Below are 22,212 nucleotides of genomic sequence, written 5' to 3' on the forward strand. Positions count from 1 at the left end.
TGGCTACAGTACTAGACAGTACAGATCTAAATTATGAGGAAGTGAAGAAGAACCAGCAAAAAAGACTGATAAAAAATGGCCAGAGAGGGAAGAATTACTGTGATACAATTCTCCATACGTCTCTCACGTTTCTGCAAATATTGTGGGGCATGCTCTTGATAGTCAGTGATGTGACACGTGACAGTTCCAGCCTATCTTTTCAAAGGTGTTTTTATACTGAATAGCCTTGGAAGACAGTGTCTCCCTCCACAGCAACAGGTTACTGTCCAGCATAATAAAGATAATATTTCCTTCTGGAACAAAGAGCAGGCTTGCTTATTGTCCATTACAAAAGATTTGGGTTCCTTAAGATCAAGTTTCCCTTCCAATAACACAGCCTTACTGTGTGTACAGGTATCATCTGGCCTCTTCAAATTGCTCTGGGGAAAATAGAAATCAGGAAACCAGTACAAAAATACTGATACTCTGGTTATGTTATTGCTGTAAGTAATAAACTGTCTCTGTCTCTGATCCAGAAGTCTCATGTCTTCTACCATTATACATGCAACTGTGGCACACTAACTTGTTAGTATACAAACACAGTAAAATCTTAGATCCTTCATAGTTCTTGACAAGTATCTTAGAAGCCAAGTAAAGGTGTTTTAAGGAGGAGAAAGTGAGCGACCAACTCTGTTCCTGAATGTTAAGTTAGACAGGTGTTGAGAAATGACAGATGTGGACATCACTGATAACCGAAAAGAACAGTTTTACTCGAATTACGGAGGAAGAAGTCTGACTGGCTTCAGTTCAAAAAAGAATGGGAAGGGAAAAATAAGCAACAGAACATAGGTAATTTAAAAAAATATATATATATTTTTTAGATGGAGTCTCTCTCTGTGGCCCAGGCTGGAGTGCAGTGGTGAGATCTTGGCTCACTGCAACCTCTGCCTCCCAGGTTCCAGTGATTCTCCTGCCTCAGCCTCCCAAGTAGCTGGGATTACAGCCATGTTCCATCACACCTGGCTAATTTTTTTTTTTTTTTTTTTTTTTTAGCAGAGATGAAGTTTCACCATATTGGCCAGGCTGGTCTTGAACCCCTGACTTCGTGATCCGCCCGACTTGGCCTCCCAAAATGCTGGGATTGCAGGCATGAGCCACTGCACCTGGCCGATAATTTTTAAAATAAGTTTTGCTATGATGTTTATGTGAAATAAGGCAAAAGTTAAAGGAGAAAGCAGAGTCGAGGGATTATTTTTAACACAGAAGAAATGAAAGCATATATCCATGCATAGGAGAATAGTAGAAAGGAAAGCTGATGATACAAGAGAAAGAATTACAAAGAACTCAGGGTAGTTCTTTCACACTAACAGGAAAGAAAGCAGAGTATATGGATATTACTGCAGGTAGTGGGTATCTGTGGTGATAAAGCTCTTTCCTGACTCAGTTTCTTAGCGAAACAGCAAGCAAGGCCATCAGTTAGGAGTGAAGAGTAGGGAGACGATATCCAACATGGAGACTGAAGAAATAGTCATCTAAGAGGAGATGAAGTGAGAAAAAAGGGCTGGAGAATTCTACTATAATAATCAGGCATCATTAGGGATCCACTTCAGATTATGATAATTAATGTAAGGCAAGTTCAGCAGCATGGTTTTACAGGAATAGAACAAGCAAAGAATTGGATTTAACTGACTCTGTGGGTTAACCAGGCAAGATTGCTGAAGTGAAAGAGGGTCAAAGGAATTGAGGATCTATACAAGGGAGAGAAGATAGTGACTGATGGTGAAATCTAAGCCTCTACCCTTCCACCTCCTGAAACCTTAACCCTTCTGCTGAGCCTCGTGGGACTCAAGAGCAGTTATCAGCAAAATCCTCATATTTTTGACCTCTGAAGCTTTCTTCAACTTCCTTTACCTTCATATCTAAACAGAAACTGAACTCTTCGCTGAGAATGCTGCTTTCCCTGTATCCCTTTTAGATGATGACTTTTTCTCCTCCATACTCCTCAGAACATGAGACCCGGTAAGTTCTTTTTCCTCACTACTGTTTCCAGATCATCCGCCCTTTGCCCTCTCTAAAAATCCTCTGCTCTGAGTCACATAGCATCTCCACTGCCTGCTATCCTTCCTTATTGCAGTCATTTATGGCTTCCCAAGGTCACTCCCTTTCATTCCTTGATTTTAGCTTCTGGCTGTCACTCCAACACTATTTCTGTCATAAATCTTATTTTTAGTATCCAAACAAATAATTCAACTGATATTCTGTCCTTTTATTCTCTTGACCTTTTTTCCCACACCAATAATAATGCCGATCTTGTTCTCTACCCTCAGCCACTTTAACCCATGGTCATATCCTAAGCCTTTAGAACATCTAAGAGTACATCCTAACAACCACACGTCTGGAGATACATCATTTACCAAAAAGTTTACTGTATGCCTCCACTGACAGGCTGAAAGGAATGGTTATACATTAGGTATAAGACTACCCTCTGCAGGAATTCATGCTACCTTCATCAACAGATAAACAGCAAGGAGGAGGGAACTAGGCATGCATCCTCTGATGCTGGGCTTGTATTCCTTAGGTGGAGAGGAGTGTGTGTGTGTGAGAGAGAGAAAGAGGGCGAGTGAGGGAGAGAGAGAAACAAAATGGGAAGGATTGGGACAGAGACAGAGGTATGCTGCTATGCTGACCCTTCTTGTACTGGGCTCTCAAAGAGAAGATTAATATTATTACATCATCATTTAAAAGTACTTATATATGCTAGGTGTATAAGTCTGTTTTCACACTGCTATAAAGAAATACCTGAGACTGGGTAATTTATAAAGGAAAGAGGTTGCTAGGGTTTGGCTTTGTGTCCCCACCCAAATCTCATCTTGTAGCTCCCATAATTTCCAGGTGTTGTGGAAGGGACCTGATGGAAGGTGATCGAATCATGGGGGCAGGTCTTTCCCGTGCTGTTCTCATGACAGTGAATGCCCCTCATGAGATCTAATGGTTTTAAAAAACAGGAGTTTCTTTGCACAACCTCTCTTTTTGCCGGCCACTATCCATGTAAGATGTGACTTGTTCCTCCCTGCCTTCTGTCATGATTGTGAGGCCTCCCCAGACATGTGGAACTGTAAGTCCAATTAAACCTCTTTTGTTAATTGCCCAGTCTCAGATATGTTTTTATCAGCAGCGTGAAAATGGACTAATACAGAGGTTTAAAATTGACTCACAGTTCTGCATGGCTGGGAAGGCTTCAGGAAACTTACAATCATGGTGGAAGGGGAAACAGGTACATCTTACATGGCAGCAGGAGAGAGAGGAAACAAAGCTGAAAGAGCTCCTTATAAAACTATCAAATATCATGAGGACACACTATCTTGAGAACAGCATGGAGGAAACTGCCCCCATGATCCAATCGCCTCCCAGCAGGTCCCTCCCTCAACATTTGGGGACTACAATTACAGGTGAGATTTGGTTGGGACACAAAGCCAAACCATATTACTAGGACTGTGCTGAGTATTTAAATGCATTATCTAATTTAATTCTTATGTCAACACTGAAGTGTTATCTCTATTTTACAGACAAGAAAAATGAGACTTACAGAAATTACAAAATTTGCTCATTACATACTCAAAAAGTAGAAGTGTGATTTGAGCCCAGGTTTCTCTAATATCAAAGCTCTTTTGCCTTACACTATGTCTACATTAAGGCTAAAGGAGCTGGGGTAGTCAGTTCTTAAATCCCTGCTAAAATTCCAGATTTCTTAACTTCTAGGGAAGGAACTCTCAAAATAGGAAAGGAAAGAAGGGTAAGGGAAGAGTAGTCAGAAAGGGAAGGAGGGAGAGAAAATCTATAGAATACCGAAGTTGCTATAGTAACCTGATAGGATGATCAAAAAGGTGGATTTCTGTTAAACCCCAATTTTGTTTTCCAAAAAGTTTGAAAACCTGATAAATTTATTAGAGAGTAATAAACTGTGACACATAAAATAGCTGTAAAAAGAAAATCATAACAGATAAAGTTAATAGAGCAAAATTTACAGGTGGCTCTTAAAAAAACAATGAATAATGTTAAGTGCTACCTCTCTCTGAACTTCAGGCTATAAGTATATTGTCAGTCTTTGTAAGTATAATGAAGACAATAAGGTTGTTCAATAATATAACTGACTAGGACATAATTAAAAGCATATTCACAAGTGGCATCATATCGAGAAATAGAATTACATACAAAACATGCCATAAGGCTAAGCATAAAACTTGACTTAAAAAAAAAAGTGACCTGTGAGATTAAATCAACAAGAGGCAAACAGAAAACGCAGAAGGCTCTAAATGCGGAAAAATACAAATATCAGGGCAAGACAAACCAACTTAAAGAAACTTAACAGAAGAGTAAAACACAAGATTTGATTTAGAGAAAACATAAATACAAAAGCAAAGATGCTCTGAAAAGAAGAAACTTTTTGAAATAATTTCCATTTATTTGCAAAGTCTTTTTAGTATTAAGCATTTATAAAACTGTTACAGTTTCTCAGGAAGGAGAACGATGGGATTCAGGTGGCTGTGTAATGAATCAGGGAGATGCAGATGAGTTAGGAAGCCACACAATTTACTCATTCTCATATCCCCAACAGATAGCCAGTGCACAGTATAAAATATAAATTTAATAATATTTTCTTAAACAGTCAGATGGTGAGAAGCACACCCCCAAATTAAACTGGGGTAGAGAAATGTGGCAAAAGCCTAGTGGAAATATCTGTAAGAAGAAAATGCAGATTACTTTGAGCTGAGTCTTCACAGTCCTCAAGTGTCCCTTGACAGAACCCATTGCTTAGCTCTTGCCCTGGATACAGCTTTAGTATCTTATTTCTTCACCCCACTGATGCCCACTATTTAACCAACCATGACTATGAAATCTTACCACATTTAACGTTATTAGTTCATTTTTGTACTGAGCTTGGCAACTGGAAAAGTACATGAAGTACTCATCTGCCTGTAAGACAAATGCAGGCAAAAAGTTATGATCCTGTAGGCTCAAAAGTACTACCTAACTAACCAAAAACATCCATAGGACACGAATGTGAAGTACCACCTCTAGTGGGGTTCTGTGGCTGCAATTTCAGCAGGAAATTTTTCATTCAATATTATGAAAGAGGTGTGTGTATGTATGTGCTGTGGGGGGTGGCTGAAGTTGGGGAAGATGATACTGAGATCAGATGGGAAAGCAGAACTGAGAGCAAGGTTCAACTTCAAGAAGCCAAAGGGGAGTCCAAATCAAAAGGCCAGAACAGGTATGGAGACTGACCACAGAGTCAGGAATTTGAGAGTGGGAGCGTTGAGAATAAATAGAGTTATCTGCTATAACAGCCAGCAAGGTTGTTCATGACTTGCTTTTTATTTCTTGGTCATACATGTGGTATGTCAGGCTGAGCTGACGGGTCTAACTCTAGGGTCAGGACAGCAACCTACCCTGCTTCACCAACCTTTGATGGCCATTCAGCCTCAGGTGCCCTGAAGGGTATAATGAGAACCTGAGACACTTCCAAAGTTCTTCATTCAGCTGACATCCTACATGTTGGACTGCAGGAATCCCTCTATTTTCTAGATGAAGCCCAATAAGAGTTTGTTATTAATTACCTATTATATAGACAAAGAACCTGACAATCCAGTAGATGCACAACTGGAGTACATTATTGTGAAACATAACTTTTTTTTTTTTTGAGACAGAGTTTCACTCTTGTTACCCAGGCTGGAGTGCAATGGCGCGATCTCGGCTCACCACAACCTCCGCCTCCTGGGTTCAGGCAATTCTCCTGCCTCAGCCTCCTGAGTAGCTGGGATTACAGGCATGCGCCACCATGCCCAGCTAATTTTTTGTATTTTTAGTAGAGATGGGTTTTCACCATGTTGACCAGGATGGTCTCGATCTCTTGACCTCGTGATCCACCCGTCTTGGCCTCCCAAAGTGCTGAGATTACAGGCTTGAGCCACCATGCCCGGCCCCGTGAAACAGAACTTTTTACAGGTGTCTTGTTAGGTGTTTCCAAGTTCATAAAAGTGGAATGGGGCCGGGCGCGGTGGCTGAAGTCTGTAATCCCAGCACTTTGGGAGGCCAAGGTGGGTGGATCACGAGGTCAAGAGATCGAGACCATCCTGGTCAACATGGTGAAACCCCGTCTCTACTAAAAATACAAAAAATTAGCTGGGCATGGTGGCAGGTGTCTGTAATCCCAGCTACTCAGGAGGCTGAGGTAGGAGAATTGCCTGAACCCAGGAGGCGGAGGTTGCGGTGAGCCAAGATCGTGCCATTGCACTCCAGCCTGGGTAACAAGAGCCAAACTCCGTCTCAAAAAAAAAAAAAAAAGAAAAAAAAAAGTGGAATGGCCACCTGCCATATTTGCAGCCCATACCTAGGATATCAACTCTTTCAGTAAGACCTGTCAACACTGTCTCAAAAAAAAAACTCTTAATTTTGACCACTTTTAGTCTCCATTATTGGAATAATGAACCTAACCATCATCCTCTCTCACCTGAAGTACTGTAATGGACTTCTAATTGGTCTCCCTGCTTCTACTCTTGCCTCTCCAAACTCCAGTCATTCTGCAAACAGCACAACCAGAGTAATACAAATCAGAGCGAATTGTGTTTCTTTTTAAACTCCTCTCCCATAGTCTATAATTGCTCCAGTCTGCTAGCCACCTACCTAACCTCATCTTGTACTATTCTTCCTTGGCCTTTTTTCAGTTCTTCCAATGGCTTCTTCCTCTCCCTGACCAATGGCCCCATCTCATTACTCTCTGCCCCATTACGCGAGTTCATGTCTTTATAGAACTTAGAAGTTCTTGGATTTATTTACTGTTTACACATTTACTGTCTTTATCCCTGCAATAGAATGCACACTCCAAAGGCAAGGATTTTGTTTGTCACCACTGCATCCTAACACTAAAACAGGGCCTGGAATATATAAGCACTCAGTGAAGGAAAACAAGAAAGAAGGAAGGCAATTTGCTAATATACCACCACTTCAGTTTCCTTGACCAAGGTCTAGACTAGAAAAAAAGTAGCTTTTTGTAATCAGTTTTAAAGAGGGGTTGACTGGCTCCATATAGGATAAAGTGGCCCTCCTGGCCATTTCTGAGAGTTGTTCAGCTTCATTTGGCATTCTACCTGATGAAAAAATATAGCCTTTGCTTTTAACCTAAGAGCAGCATCCCTGGCCCCCATCCAAAATCCTCTAATACCAAGAGGCAAAGTACAGAAGACAATCCGCTACAGCTGTAAGACCCAGCACAACTAACCAACATGTAAACTGAGAAAGACTGCCAGCAAGATACTCAATTATGAATCTACTATTGCTAGGTAAGTTACTTTACAGACGTCTACTTATTGAATAGCCTTCTGGCTCACCAATAAGGTGGACCCACATCAATGTGATTATCAAACTTAAAGAGCCTATGTCCGAATCCCCAGAGAACACATTCCTGTATAGACATTTGGTTATCTAAGCAGCTGATCTTTATAAGCTCAAAAATAGAAGCATCAGGTTATAGATGCAGTTATTTTGGATGCTATAATACAAATTAATTTTTAATCTACATTTTAATATACCTTTGGTGCCAAGTCAACCAGGCCTTGGTCCTTTAAGCAAAGTGACATACATGTATTGATGACTGGAAACCATTAAGAGCTTCTGATGTTACCAGTCTCATTCAGTATACCTACACCTGGTGGTGTTCCTCGTAAATGCCCTGCTGTCACTCACCTGCTATGTAGGAAGGGCTCAAGACAAACCATGGGAAAACTCAAGACACTTGAACATCAGTGGTTACCAAGCTAGTTGAGCTGAGTGGAACTTCATGGAAATCACCAGGTTGACTTGGCAACGGCCTAAACAGACTTTTATCATGATGGTAGCTGGCTCTTAAGGGGAAACAGACTTTGGCCCAAGATGTCTATACCAATGTACAAGAGTCTATACTATATACCTTATGGAAATTTTTGGTTATATACTTAAAGTTCCAGTCATGTACTTCATTTCACCTCCTAAAGCCCCTTGTTCCTGTTGGGTGAGAATTGTCTATAAATTTTATTGGGGTAATAAAGCTGCCCGGGGCAAAAGTAGTTCATGTTATAAACTGACTCAACCTTTCTTAACTATTATATCTTACCAACTTTTTTTTTTTAAGAAGGGGTTTATGCATATGTTATGCTCCTTTTTATCCCCCAAGGCTTGAGACGGCAATTAACTGCTCTTCAAACAAGTCTTCTTTATGTACTGAACAAGATATTTCACTCATTTCCTCTTGACTTATACCCACTTCTTAGAGACTAGCCTTGTCCACAGGGTAGATGGGAGAACTATGTGTCACATGCTTTCCAATCTCTGGAAAATTTGGTTGGGACACTAACTCAAGGTAGGCCAATTATATTTTCTGTCCTGGGGACTTGAAATTGAAACTGAAAGACGTTCCATTAGCTGAGAGCTCTGAATCTTAAAGACCCTATCATTTTGTGCCTGAGGCCACAGTTCTGGGGCATCTATGATGAGCAACATGGCAGGAGACAGTGGTGTTAAGAAAACAGAGCAGACATAACATAGAGAGAGAATAGAGAATCATGTTGATTTTCCATGATGGCTGGCTGTACTTAATAAAATTTGAATGAACTGATGTGTTCCCTTTGTATTTAATAAACAATCTTTTTACTTATAGAGGATATACTTAAGTGGATGTTTATTCCTTAAAACCAATCAATTTCTACAACATGCAAATATACACCTTAATTGATATTCTGTTTTTCTTTCGGCTCTTGCTTTCATAATACCCTACCTCCTTCCCTCTTTTGGTATCTCTCTTCATTTCATCTGTTGCCAAAAATCCCTTGTCCTATGTAATGGATTCTTGCAATATTTCTTCTTCTGCCCAGTATGTTTTGGACATTCTAATCTTTTATTATAACGATGGCAGGATGAGAGATGCAGTGTGCCCATGTGCCCATTTTTATAACCAAAGCAACAACATGGATTGAGAGGGGAAACTTGTTACCCTTTTAAAATGAGCAGCAATGCTGTGCACTTCAGTTAAAGGAACCCATCATGTGACACATCCTGTTCCCACACTGATGATGGTATGTCTTTTCCAGGCTGGCCAATCTGGATCCTGATCCAATCGAACATCAATCAGTACAATTTCAGTGGTCAGGCCTTTAATGCAGATCAGTGCTTCCCAACTTTTTATTTGACAAATAAATCTTTTTTTTTTTTTTTGAGATGGAGTCTCCCTGAGTCGCCCAGACTGAAGTGCAGTGGCACAGTCTTGGCTCACTGCAACCTCAGTCTCCTGGGTTCCGGTGATTCTCCTACCTCAGCCGCCCAAGTAGCTGGGATTACAGGCATGTGCTACCACATTCAGCTAATTTTTTTATTTTTAGTAGAGATGGGGTTTCACCATGTTGGCCAGGCTGGTTTGGAACTCCTGACCTAAGGTGATCCACTGGCCTGGCCTCCCAAAGTGATGGGATTATAGGCGTGAACCACCATACCCAGCCAAATAAATATTTAAAAAGTAATATTGCAAACTTCCTTAGGAATTTTTTAAATCATTAAAAAGTTTTTTAATGACATGATAAAATATTGCTTTATCTTAAATCAGCATATCATTAAATATTGTATTATAAAGTTTATGTGGCATAATTTTTAATAATACTGATAATATTTAAGAACAAATTTTGACTTCTGTTCACAGTAAATGAACTATTCTGTCATGTAAAGAAAATTACAAGTTGATGAGAAGATGGACTTGGCACCAAATGTATATTAAAATATAGATGAAAAATTAACTTGTATTATAGCATCCAAAATAACAAACTGCATCTATAACCTGATGCTTCCATTTTTGAGCTTATAAAGATCAGCTGCTTATTTTGATAATCTGGGGGTTTAGTTTTTAAATGTCAAGGCAGGACAAATGGTTTCACACTGCTCTTTGAGAGAATTTATTTGTAGACATATTGTAGATTTTTATTCCCAATAAATGAAAAGCCAAATTGGATAGAATCACCCTATATCTTTTCTTCTTCAAATTTTCAAGTGTTTAAATTTTTCTTTTTTAGAATTTTAACTACCTAAACAGTACAATTAATTACAACTCCTCCCCCTCCCGAAAAAAACCCACACATCCAGTTGTCTACAACACCAATCATATAGAAAGCTGAAAATGAATTATTTTTCAAGAAAACCACCTCCTAATTATTTAATACCACATTGGGTCTTTCAATTGACAATTCATTTTAGAAATTAAAGCATCTTATATTGATTAGGCCTATGCTATCTTTCATGAGATTTAATAGAGTACCTTACTATTTGTATTTGGTGAACCAACCTGAAAATTATTTTCTCTAGAGCAGGCTTAAGAATAGGAAATAGCAAATGACAATTACATGCATATGTAAATAAATGTATAACTTAAATATAAGGCATGCCTGGCTGATGTTTCTATCTTTATCATGATTTTTTAAAACTTTTTATATTGGAATAACTCTAAATTTCCAGAAAAGTTCCAAAGATAGTACAGAAACACCCTTCACCTGGCTTCCTCTAATCATGGTAGTTTAAAAAATATTAGATACATCTTGGTATTTTATAAGAATGCTGATCAGCCAGGTGTGGTGGGTGGTTCACACTTGCAAACCTAGAACTTTGGCAGGCCAAAGCAGGTGAATAGCTTTTAGCTTAGGAGTTTGAGACCAGCAGAGGCAACATGGCAAAACCCTGTCTCTACAAAAATACAAGAATTAGTAGGGCATTGGTGGCTCACACCTATATTCCCAGTAGTCCCAGCTACTGGGGAGGTTGAGGCTGGAGAACTGCTTGAGCCCAGGAGGTGGAGCGGAGACTGCACCATTATACTCCAGCTTGGGCAAGAGAGTGAGACTCTATCTCCAAAAAAAAAAAAAAAAAAAAAAAAAAAATGCCTATCAGTTGAATGCAACTTATGCATTTAATAAATAACATCTTAAAATAATATAGCAGAATTATATTTTCATGCTCTTTATTAACTTATATTTTAACATGTGTTACACACATGTTCCATCTTTAACCAACAGTCCATTATGAGTACAAATTAAACCACAAATGCAACTAAGAACAATTAAAAACAGTGTAATGGTTAAAAACCACCAAAGTAGACAATAAGCAATTAGGGATCATGACTATATTCGACCAGTTTCTTCTAATGACTGTGTATTTGCATCACACCATTCAAACTGTTGTCTTTACATGGAAAAATATTTAAATATTTTATTGATACAGAACTATTATTAATGTAAATGATATAAATTGATTCTGAGAGCAATTTGTAATGGAATTCAAAAATTTCACATCAATGAGAAAATGTGCCAGAAGAGTCAAGACAACTTTGGAGTGGGACGACAGGGGAATGGTAATGTTTTTTTCTTACACTGAATGGTGGGTAACAAGTGTTCACTGTATTGCTATGCTTTACACCTTATATACATGTTTCACAAATATTCTGCTATAGCAATTTAATTTTAAATATATTTAATTTTTTTAAAAGAATGGAGGAGAACCTTGCCTTACCAAGAAAAAATATTATAAAACTATTGGAATTTAAAATGTATTAATGGTATAGAAACAAAGATCAATGGGACCAGAGTCCTAAAACCAACTTATGTACATATGAGAATTTAGTAACTGATAATTTGACATGCCACCTATTATTAAAATTATTATTTCAAATGAATGGCCAACTTAACAAGATTCTTCCCTCACATTATTCACAAAAACAAATTCCAGATGAAGTTAAAGATGTAAATTTTAAAAACAGTATTAAAAAGTAAGATTCTATGTGTATCTTTGGGACAGAAAAGACATCCATTAAGAAGTCAGTATTAAAAAAGTAAGTAACATATAAAGCAAAGTTAGGTAAATTTGCCATCAAAATTAAAAATTATTATTTAACAAAAGATACAATAAAGGGAGAGGATTCCAACAGACTAGAGGAAAATATGCCATTTTTATAATAAAGAATGAGTATCTAGAATATAAATAAATAAGAAAAGGCAAGCACCTATTATATATTCTAGAAAAATGCAATATAAGAGTGCTTAAACAAAATACAAGTTAAATTTCCCTCTCATGAAAAAGAAGGTAAGAGCTCATGCAGCAGCTCTGCCAAATGCTCAAGAGACTGGCCTTTTTGGCTAACTGACCTACCATGATGGTCCTGATGGTCTAGGATGGCCATCAGGGCTTCAGTCCAGTCTTTACATCTGTGTTCCAACAAATATGACACATGAAGGGATGAAGAAGGGAGTGCTTTCTTTCTTTAAGGAGACTTCAGAGAGTCGCACCTAACCCTTCTGCTTATATATCACTAGCTAAAACTTACATGGTTATACTTAGCTCCAAGTAGGTAAAGTGTTCCAGATGCGCAGCTATGTGCCTGGCTTAAGCTGGGGTTCTATTACTAAAGATGAAAGAAAAATGAATGATAGGAGGTAACCAGCAGTCTCTGCTATGCAACCCAATAAACAGAAAAATAAATACAAATGATCAAAAACTTTGGAGAAGATATTCAAGTCCAGGGAAATAAAAATTAAAACAAGGAGATATCATTTTGTATAACTTTTAAAAGAGGCAGAAATTCACAAATTGGTGAGGGTATGAATATTTTTAGCCTTCTAGTATGTTTATTACTCTCACAAAGAGAATGTATTCAATATATTTTTTTTTTTTTTTGAGACGGAGTTTCGCTCTTGTTACCCAGGCTGGAGTGCAATGGCACGATCTCGGCTCACCGCAACCTCCGCCTCCTGGGTTCAAGCAATTCTCCTGCCTCAGCCTCCTGAGTAGCTGGGATTACAGGCACGAGCCACCATGCCCAGCTAATGTTTTGTATTTTTAGTAGAGACGGGGTTTCACCATGTTCACCACGATGGTCTCGATCTCTTGACCTCGTGATCCACCCGCCTCGGCCTCCCAAAGTGCTGGGATTACAGGCTTGAGCCACTGCGCCCGGCCGAATGTATTCAATATTATTAGTGCTTTTAATTAGATTACATATGTCTTATATATGTAATATTAGTACAGATATCTTGGGGACCAATTTGTCAGTTATTAAAATTTTAGTTATATGACTCAGCAATTCCACCTTTCAGAATCTATTTAACATAAATATTCACGCAGTTGCACAAATACTAGGATGTTCATTGTAGTAATGTTTAAAATAAGGAAAAATGGGAAACAATCCAAGTGTTCATCATTAGGGGAAAAGCCCGTTTTATTTTCTTCATAGCACTATTACCACTATCTGAAATTATATTTATTTATCTACTTGTTTATCATCTAGGAAATCAGCTCATTTAGGAAAAGGAAAGCAAAGAGACTATTTATATAATATTTGGCTAAAAATTCATTAGAAATAATACCTTTTCTTCTAAGAGAACAAATCGGAACAGACACCATTCCAGATTTTAATAACATGAACTCACCAGAGGGCCCACATAAAGGCCTGTAGGTTTGCATACAAAGGCTGAGAAACACTGCCCCTGATGAAGAATCTGAACCTGCTACTAGACAGACTGTCACTAGCCTGGCCTGTTTGCCCTTTTAAGGTATGGGGCATTTCTCAGTAGAATCAACACACTCTCTTCATTACACAGAATCCTCAACTGCCTTTAATACTTGGATCCCAATACTGCTGCCAGCACCCAGTGAGCCTTCACTCACTGAGGAGGGCCCACTGTGGGAAAGGGGTCTCAACCTTCTGCTAGAAGAATAACAAGATTGCCAAGATGCACCATGTTGAGAGAAGACAAAATGCTAACACCTGAGCCACAGTGCTTGATGGACCACTGGGCATTGGTAGCAGCACATCAGTACTCACAACAGCAATATTCTGGGCCCAATCCCCAAGGCTGTAAAATAGGAAATATGCCTATGATCTACAAAATGGAAGGGATATGTGGCCCTTGCTAGGATTCCTAAGCCCTTAATGACATTTCCATTCACAACCACTAATCTCTGCTTTTTATTTCTAATCTCACAGAGAAGCAGTTTCCAAACTGCTTTTTCAACTGGAGGAACTCTATTCAAATGAAAGTATAAAGATGAATAAACACACAAGAGGAAGGGGGCAGCCTTAGTGCTCAGTGTAGGGGGCTAGGGTGACTGAATACCCCTTCCTTTTACCCCAAAGTGTTGGGAAGCAGAGTTTGAAAGGGAAGGGAGATAGAGAATGAGGGAGGAAGCTTTATTAGGGGAAAGCAAAAGTCCTGTGGAATTAACATGCCTGGCTTGTTGGAAGAAGAAAAAAAGTCCCCTTTCTGACTGGGACAAAGCAAGCATAGGGAAGAGTAGTAAGAGATGAGGTCGGAGAGACAAAGAGGAGTTTAGATTATGTAAGGGCCTTGTAGGTAAGTGTAAAGCCTCTGAGTGGATAACTTACTTTTAACAAGATTCCTCTGGCTGCTGTGTTGGGAATAGGCAGTTAAAGGAGGACACAAGCAAGGAAAAGACGTTACTGCAAGTTATTTCCTAATTTGGAGACATACATTTGGTAGTCAACGTGTAGTTGTCAGTGTTTGGATGGTATTTAGAGTCGTGAGACTCAGTGAAATGACAAGGACATAGAGTAAATAAGGAAGAACACAGTATTAATGAGACTTGCAGTGCTCCAACTTTTAGGGGTCAGGAAGATGATGAGGAACTAGCCAGAAGACTAAATAAACCTCCAATAAGGTGAAAGGAAATGCAGAGAATGCAGCAAAGCTAACTGAAGGAAGCATTTCAAAGAAAGAGGAATAATCAACTGTGTAAAGTTCTGCTGAAAGGTCAAGTAAGAGGAAGACTGAGAACTGATTCACTGGAGCTAGCAATGTGAAGGTCAGTGGTGGGCTTGACAAGAGTGTTTCAGTGGGAGAAGACGCCTGATTAATGTGGATTCAAGAGAGAATGGTGGAAAAGGAACTGCAGGCAGTGAGTTAGGTAACTGTAGAAAACAAATTAAGAGGGGAATGCAAAGTCAAGACGGTTTGGTCTTGTACTAAAAGGCACCATATCTCCGGTATCTAGAACAGTGCCTGGCATATAATTAATAAATACTTGTTGATTGAACTAAGTGAGGTAACTAACCATTGAAACAGTCTTAGTTCTAGAAGTTTGAAAGGTGATTGAGTGAAACATGAGGATTCTTGGTCCAATAAGAAGAGACTGCCATTTAATTTCCCACTATGCCTGAAAACTCTTTAGGATCTTTCAACACCTGGAATAGACAATCCTCAATTTCTGAGGAATAGCAACAGAATTCAATAAGCACATACCCTACAAGAAAGTACACTTTCAATTCCGGATAGCTGCAATCTCTCCAACTACCTCTTGCATCTGAGGCCCTGTGACTTTGGACTCAGGAGTACAACATGGATCTCAGTCCTCCAGTCATGTTGTGATCCACTGTGCGCTAACAGGGAAGACATCTGATGGTCCTTGAAGGGCTTCGATCTATGGGGCCTTGACCAAATGAAAGCTATATGTGGCATGCCAATAATAATCATGAGTATTCGTTTAATGATACATACTTTTCAAAGTGGTAACACATATACCCTTTCTTGTTTAATCTTACAACAACTTTGTGAGGCAAGTATTTTTATCACTTTCATTTCACAAATGAGAAAACTCAAGAGTCTCAGACTTGCATAAAATCATAAAGATCTTTCAACAAATTATGCTGGGATAACTGGATATTCACATGCAAAAGAATGAAGTTGAATCGTTACCTCACACACAATAAATAACTCAAAATCCATCAAATAACTGAATTAAAACTATATACTCCCAGAAGAAAACACAGGGGTAAACTGGCAGGGCCTTGGATTTGGTGATAGATTCTCAGATATAATGCCAAAAGCATACACAATCAAAGAAAAAAACAAATTCAACTTCACAAGAATTAAAAACTTCTGTGCAAAAAACACTAACAAAAAAGTGAAAAAACAGCACACAGTAAGAGAGAAAATATTTGCAAATCATAAACGTGATGTGTATCCAGAATATATAAAGAACTATTAAACTCAACAACCAAAAGACAATTCAATTAAAAAATGGATAAAAGACTAGAGCAGATATTTCTCCAAAGATATACAAATGGCCAACACATGAAAAGATGCTCAACGTCAGTAGTCATTAGGGAAATATAAATCAAAACCACAATGAGGCACCACTCTTCACACCCACTAGGATGGTTATAACCAAAAAACCAGAAAACAACAAATGTTGGTGAGGATGTGGAGAAACTAGAATTCTCAAAAACTGTGGATAGAAATGTTAAAAGGGTGCAGCATCTGTGGTAAACAGTCTGGCAGTTCCTCAAAAACTTTTTAAACACAATTACTGCATAATCCAGCAGTATTTCTAGATACATACACAAAAGAATTGAAAACAGGTATTAAAAAAAATCATATAAATGCTCTTAGCAGTACTATTTATAAGAGCCAAAAGGTATAAACAATCTAAATGTCAACCGATAAACAAAATGTAGCATATCCATAAAATGGAATATTATTCAACCAAAGAAAGGAATGAAGTACTGACACATGCTACAACCTGAGTGAACTTTGTACACATTATGCTGAATGAAAGAAGTCAGATACAAAAAGTTACATATTGTATGATTCCATTTATATGAAATGTTCAGAATAGGTAAGTCCATACATACAGAAAGCAAACTGGTGGGCGCCACGTGGTAGGGGTAAAGGGGGATGGTGAGTGACTGCTTAATGGGTACAGGGTTTCCTTTTGGGGTGATGAAAATGCTCTACGATTAGATAGTGGTGATGGTTGCACAGCACGTGAAAGTATATATTGAACTGATCTGTACACTTTAAAATTTTACCTCAATTTAAAAAAAATCACAGACTTCATCCTTGACAAATCCAGGCTTTACACTCAGGAACTGACTCCAAGTCCTCTCCCCACTCAGCCATCCTGTTTCCTCCACAAACCAAAGGAGCTCTAGATCACCTTGGTAACAGACTTTTGCCTCTATCTACTGCCATCTAGGCATGGTAGTACCTAACCATATTTGTGATGATGGAATTCCTACAGCTGTCCAAGCATATACAACTTTCTAAATAAAATATTTTCTTATAATGGACTCCCTTTATAAACTATCTTGGACCAAGATCTGCTTTCATGTCACAAAGTCATCCTTCATACTGAAGTTAACCATCATCCACCTAATTGATAAACCAATGACAGCTATGAAGTCTGCTCCCTCATAAGATGATATTCCTGTTTTCAAAAGAGTATAGCAATCGGGTTTATGTCTTCAATTAATCAAAACCATTCTTCATCAATAATTCTTGGCCTTTTCCACCCCGTGTGTTTTCTGTTCTATTGGTAGACCACAACTCTTAGAAATATGAAGCACAAAACTGATCTTTAAAGCCTCTCTGCCAAGTTAAAGTTGCCAATGTGGCAGATATGGATAAAAGACAAACTGGTTGTGACCACTGGCATTACAATCCATCCTAAATAGTCACTGTAACCCTAAGTCTTTGAGGTAGAGCCTTCACACAACTTTTTGGAAGCCAGTTTGCTCAATGCTTTCTGCTTTCTTCTTTCTGAGCTCAGTGAGGGCCTATATCTCCAATTTATATCCATCTCCCTCAGGTACCATCAATGATAAATATTTCAAAGTATGAAAGTTTTTACATGCATGCAACTGGAAAATCAAGCTATAATATCAAGCTAATTGGAAAAAATACAGCTGCAAAAACTATTCCTGGGAATCTCACAGTTAGATACACATTCCATAACATAGCCAAGTATTCCATTTTCAACATACCAACAATATAGTCTTTGTTCATCAGTTCAATGGGTGGATGATGTCAGGGTCACTGGAGCCCAGATCGCTGCTGGCCTTTAGGACTCTATTGCTTTCCAGTTAAGAAAGAAACTTATGCCTAATAACCAAAATCTGAGTCAGCCCCTTCAGAAGCCTCAAAAGTTCTGGCAAAATTTCTTCTCAGTAAAAAGTAGAAAGTCTCCAAAACGAGACCACTTATGAATATGGGAGAGGGGTAATCAGACACCACTGACTACATCCCTAAAAAGTTAGTGAGTAACCAACAGACTAACACCTACCATGCAGGCATGTAAGATGCCTATCCTTTCCTCACCACTTCCTCTTTTTGGGCAAACTTCTCAAAAGAGTTTCCAACATTTACCACTCCCATTTCCTTACTTTTTACCTACTTCATTTTGGTTTCTGCTTCTTCCAATCTAAAACGATTCTTGCTGAGTTCCAAGACTCCAATCTTGCTAAATTCAACAGATCATTTCTGGTCCACATCTTTCTTTACTTGATGACACTTCTATATTTGAAACATACTTCTCTTGCTTTTTACAGTGCATCTTTTTTTTTGTTTGTTTTGTTTAGATGGAGTCCAGCTCAGTTGTCCAGGCTGAAGTGCAATGGCTTGATCTCGGCTCACTGCAACCTCCGTCTCCCAGGTTCAAGCAATTCTCCTGCCTCAGCCTGCTGAGTAGCTGAGATTACAGACACCTGCCACCACACCCAGCTAATTTTTGTATTTTTAGTAGACACGGGGTTTAACAGTGCTGGCCAGGCTGGTTTCAAACTCCTAACCTCGTGATCTGCCTGCCTCAGCCTCCCAAAGTGCTGGGATTACAAGTGTGAGCCACTGTGTCAGGCCTTATGACACATCTTAAACTAGAATTAGATTGTGATGGAAACATCTAAGACAAAAACCAGTGCTTAAATTACACTTGAAAATCTTTTAAATGGCCCATTAAACACTGCACACCTGTATACAAGTAAATAAAACTTTATTCTCTCTCATTTAATCAAAAACATGTTTTTGATTAAATGAGAGAGAATAAAGTTTTCCCAGTTTCCAAACTACATCAGGACATCTATTTTATGCACTCAGAGCTGCCTGCACTTCTCCCAGAAATTAACACAACTGTCATGAAATAATTGTGTATTTATATAATGTATACATGTCACCCTCTTTGGACTATTAAGGTCCAGGCATGCAGAGTTGTTTTTACCAATTTACTTCCATACCTAACCTAGTGTCCAGTTGGCAAAAGAGGCCTTCAGAAATCTGTTAAATAAATGAGTAACTGTTCCCGCCCTCAAGCTTAGTAAACACATAAACAAATGAGGACGATGCTGCCTCTCTGGTGTTAAGGCAGCAGTCTGTTCACAACAGTGTCTAAACTAAGGCTGATTTTGGTCTTCCTGGGGACATTTGTGATGTCTGGAAGCATTTCTGATTTTCACAACTGTGTGTGTGCAGTGTTACTGGTATCTATTACTCAGTAGAGGTTAGAAATGCTGCTAAACATCCTATGTTACACAGAATAGCCCTCCGCAACTAGAAATTATCTGGCCTAAAATGCCAACAGAACCACAAATGAGAAACACTGACTCAGAAGATGGTAATACTCAAAAGAGTTGTCAACTGCACTCCAGAGGGTGGTGATTTTAAATATCTGTTTTCTTTTTGGGTGGTAAGGGGTGTCAAGCAAAGCTTCAGGGCAGAGGTAAAGCTTCAGCTATGTGTTGAAAGGTAAGAGGGGCCAGATCACTGGGGACTATGTTCATCATGGGCAATGAGGAGTCTCTGAAGAGTTTAAAAGCAGAGTTATGATTTGAACAGGTGTCCCCCCTTAAGTACCCATATTCCAAAATTATTCATCTCCTTTTTTCCTTTCTCACTGAAACAAAACTTCCATTCTTTCAGAGTAGCTGGTTTCAGCTGAACATTAAGGCCAAATTAATTCAGCCCAAGATAAAGTCAGATAGGCCCTTCACTTTCCAGAATGTTAAGCTACATTTTAAAATGTGCAAATACTTACAAGTACAAATAAATCTTTAACTGCTCAATGCTCAGGTTGTCTGTGGATAAAGCTATTTTTGAACTCAACAGCCAGATTGGCCCAGTAACACTTTACCAAAGCTTTGTTTTTTTTAAACCTTTTTGATATGTTTCCCCGTTCTCCTAGAAATCTCCTAGATTTCTGAGCTCCTAGATTGTATAAAAGATCTGGTTTTTTTTTCCCCACAAGCATCTCATGCCATTAAGTTCTTCTGCCAGAGGTGATTAAAAAGCCAAGTGGATGCAATAAATGTAAATAAATTGTGTCAACAGTGGTTTAGATTTTTAAAAAGGCTTTCATGGATACTATTGAAAGAAATTGAGATAATTTTTAGCAATATCACTAAGAATAAAACCACAAAAGTGTTTTACTACAACACAAGCCCGCTGCCTACTGAACTGGACGCGCATGCTCTGACCTAGTATGGCAATTCTTAGGGTCTAGGTGCTGGGTTTTCTGTTTACAAGAAACTAAGGCCTGAGACTAAGGAAGAACAAAGAAAAATGCCTGGCACCAAAGGTGTGGGGGATGTTTTGTACATAAATGAAGACTTGAGGAACACTTCCTCAGATGTTGGAAGGCATTACTCTTTTTTTGCTTACGTGTTAAAGAATTTAACGTTTTCAGACTATTTCCTAATTAGAAAATACCTTATAATTTACAAACAGCAATTTGTCTTCCCGTACATTTGCTGACCACTAAGACTGGATAAAATTTCCTTAAGCTTTACCAGAGTGGGAGGACTGCAAATAACGTGAGCACAACTGAGTTCGGATGCAGTATCAACTCCAAGCCCGGCCAGCTGGTTTCCATCGAGAGGTCCCCTAGGAGAACGCCCCTCCGCGGCGGCGGCCGGATCGGCGCGGGAGAGACCCGCCGAGCCGCTCCAGCGCGGCCGCGGTGCAGGGCCAGGGGCCGCCCGGCCTCCGTTTACCTTTGTTTCAGGTACCCCCGCTCCAGGAGGGCCGGGGATCCCGCCCGCGGCCCGGAGCTGGTGACACATCCTTCTTTGGCCAAGTCGGGCCGAGGTTGGGCAGGGGGCGGGGAAAGAAAAGAAAGCCTCAGCGCTTAACGACGTGACTCTCAGTTCTTCCAAAACGCTGGCATTTGTTTCTCTGCCAGGCTTTCCTGTTAACAAGTTACCGAGGGCTGCGCGGGCGAACTGGCCTAGGAGCCCTGGAAAAGTGGGAGGGCCCAGGCCGCCCCCGCCTACCCTCCTCGCGGGCGCCCCGGGGGCAGGCGGTTTCCACACCTCCCGGGCTGCAGTGTCCCGGGACCCGCCGGTCGCGCTGAGGCACTGCACCGCCTGGAATTCCGACTACCACAGCCCAGTCAGCTCCCCGTGGCCCCTCCGGCCTGGCCGGTCCCCGCCCCCAGGTCCCCGCCCCGCCCGCCCCGGCCCCCGCGCGCCGCCCCCCAGCCTCGCCACCACCTCGGGCCGGGGCAAGGGAGCTAAAGGCTTCAGGCCGCGCGGCCAGTGTCCCCACGCCTACCTCGGTGCCCGCAGCTCCTCCTCGGACGGCTGCTTCGGCTCGCGGGCAGCGCTCACCTCCAGAGCTCCCCGCGGCGCGGACTCTCGGGCTACGAATGCTCCGCGTGAAGAGCGGAGGCCCGAAAGCGCCCCGCCCAGCCACCCGCTGGCCCCCACCTCCTTCTCCTCCTCCTCCACCTCCTCCTCCTCGGCCCCACCCTCTGCTGCCGGCCTGGAGCCCCGCCCGCACTTCAGGCCCCGCCCCCGTCCAGCCCCGCCCCAGCCTCCGCCCCGCCCCTCTGGACACGGCAGGAAGGGGGCCTCCAGGGGGGCCGCGAGAGCCGCCGTGGCCCGGCCAGTGCAGTCTCCTTTCTGGCGGCCCCGTGGGGACGCGATTCGTGGTGGTCGCTGCTATTTGATGGATGCAAGCCTCTTGCTTGGATTTATTAGTAATTGTCATCGTCAGTATTGTCATCGTTGTTAATTGTTATCGTCATTAGTTGTATTGCTCTCTTCAAAGGGCCTTCAAGGAGGCCCCTTGAGGGCAGCGTGCTGCTGACCAGACAGTCCTCTCTTGGAGGGCTGCACCTGCGCCACATTTCACTCAGCCCAAGAAGTTGTGTGAAAAATAAAAGAAGTGCCATTTAACTGTTCTTGTTAAATAAAACACAAATATAGACAGCTATATAAAACCAATGTACAGCTTAATGGATTATTCTGATACACACACCCTTATAACCACTTGCCAGATTTATTAATAACAGCGTGTAATATGGTCTGCTCTGAAACAGAACCTCATTAATAGCTGGAAGGACACGGCCTGGAAGAGCCTTCCAAAATTGCCCTCCTTTTAACTG

General features: G+C 40.4%; 1 protein-coding gene across 2 annotated transcripts in view; it reads right to left on the reverse strand.

Annotated features, from left to right (window-relative positions):
- The window catches only part of PPP2R3A (protein phosphatase 2 regulatory subunit B''alpha), a 161,382-nt gene extending 139,878 nt beyond the window's left edge, over nt 1–21,504 (reverse strand). Inside the window, exon 1 of one of the 2 annotated variants that reach the window (XM_039461890.2) lies at nt 21,378–21,504. The gene's annotated coding sequence lies outside the window, so the exon portion shown is untranslated. Of the gene's footprint in view, nt 1–20,818; nt 21,087–21,377 lie in introns of those variants that run through there. The other variant, XM_039461891.2, reaches the window with a different exon arrangement.
- Nucleotides 21,505–22,212: the final 708 nt, after the last annotated feature.

The sequence above is a fragment of the Saimiri boliviensis genome, chromosome 9, assembly GCF_048565385.1.
Source record: "Saimiri boliviensis isolate mSaiBol1 chromosome 9, mSaiBol1.pri, whole genome shotgun sequence".
Taxonomy (NCBI): Eukaryota; Metazoa; Chordata; class Mammalia; order Primates; family Cebidae; genus Saimiri; species Saimiri boliviensis.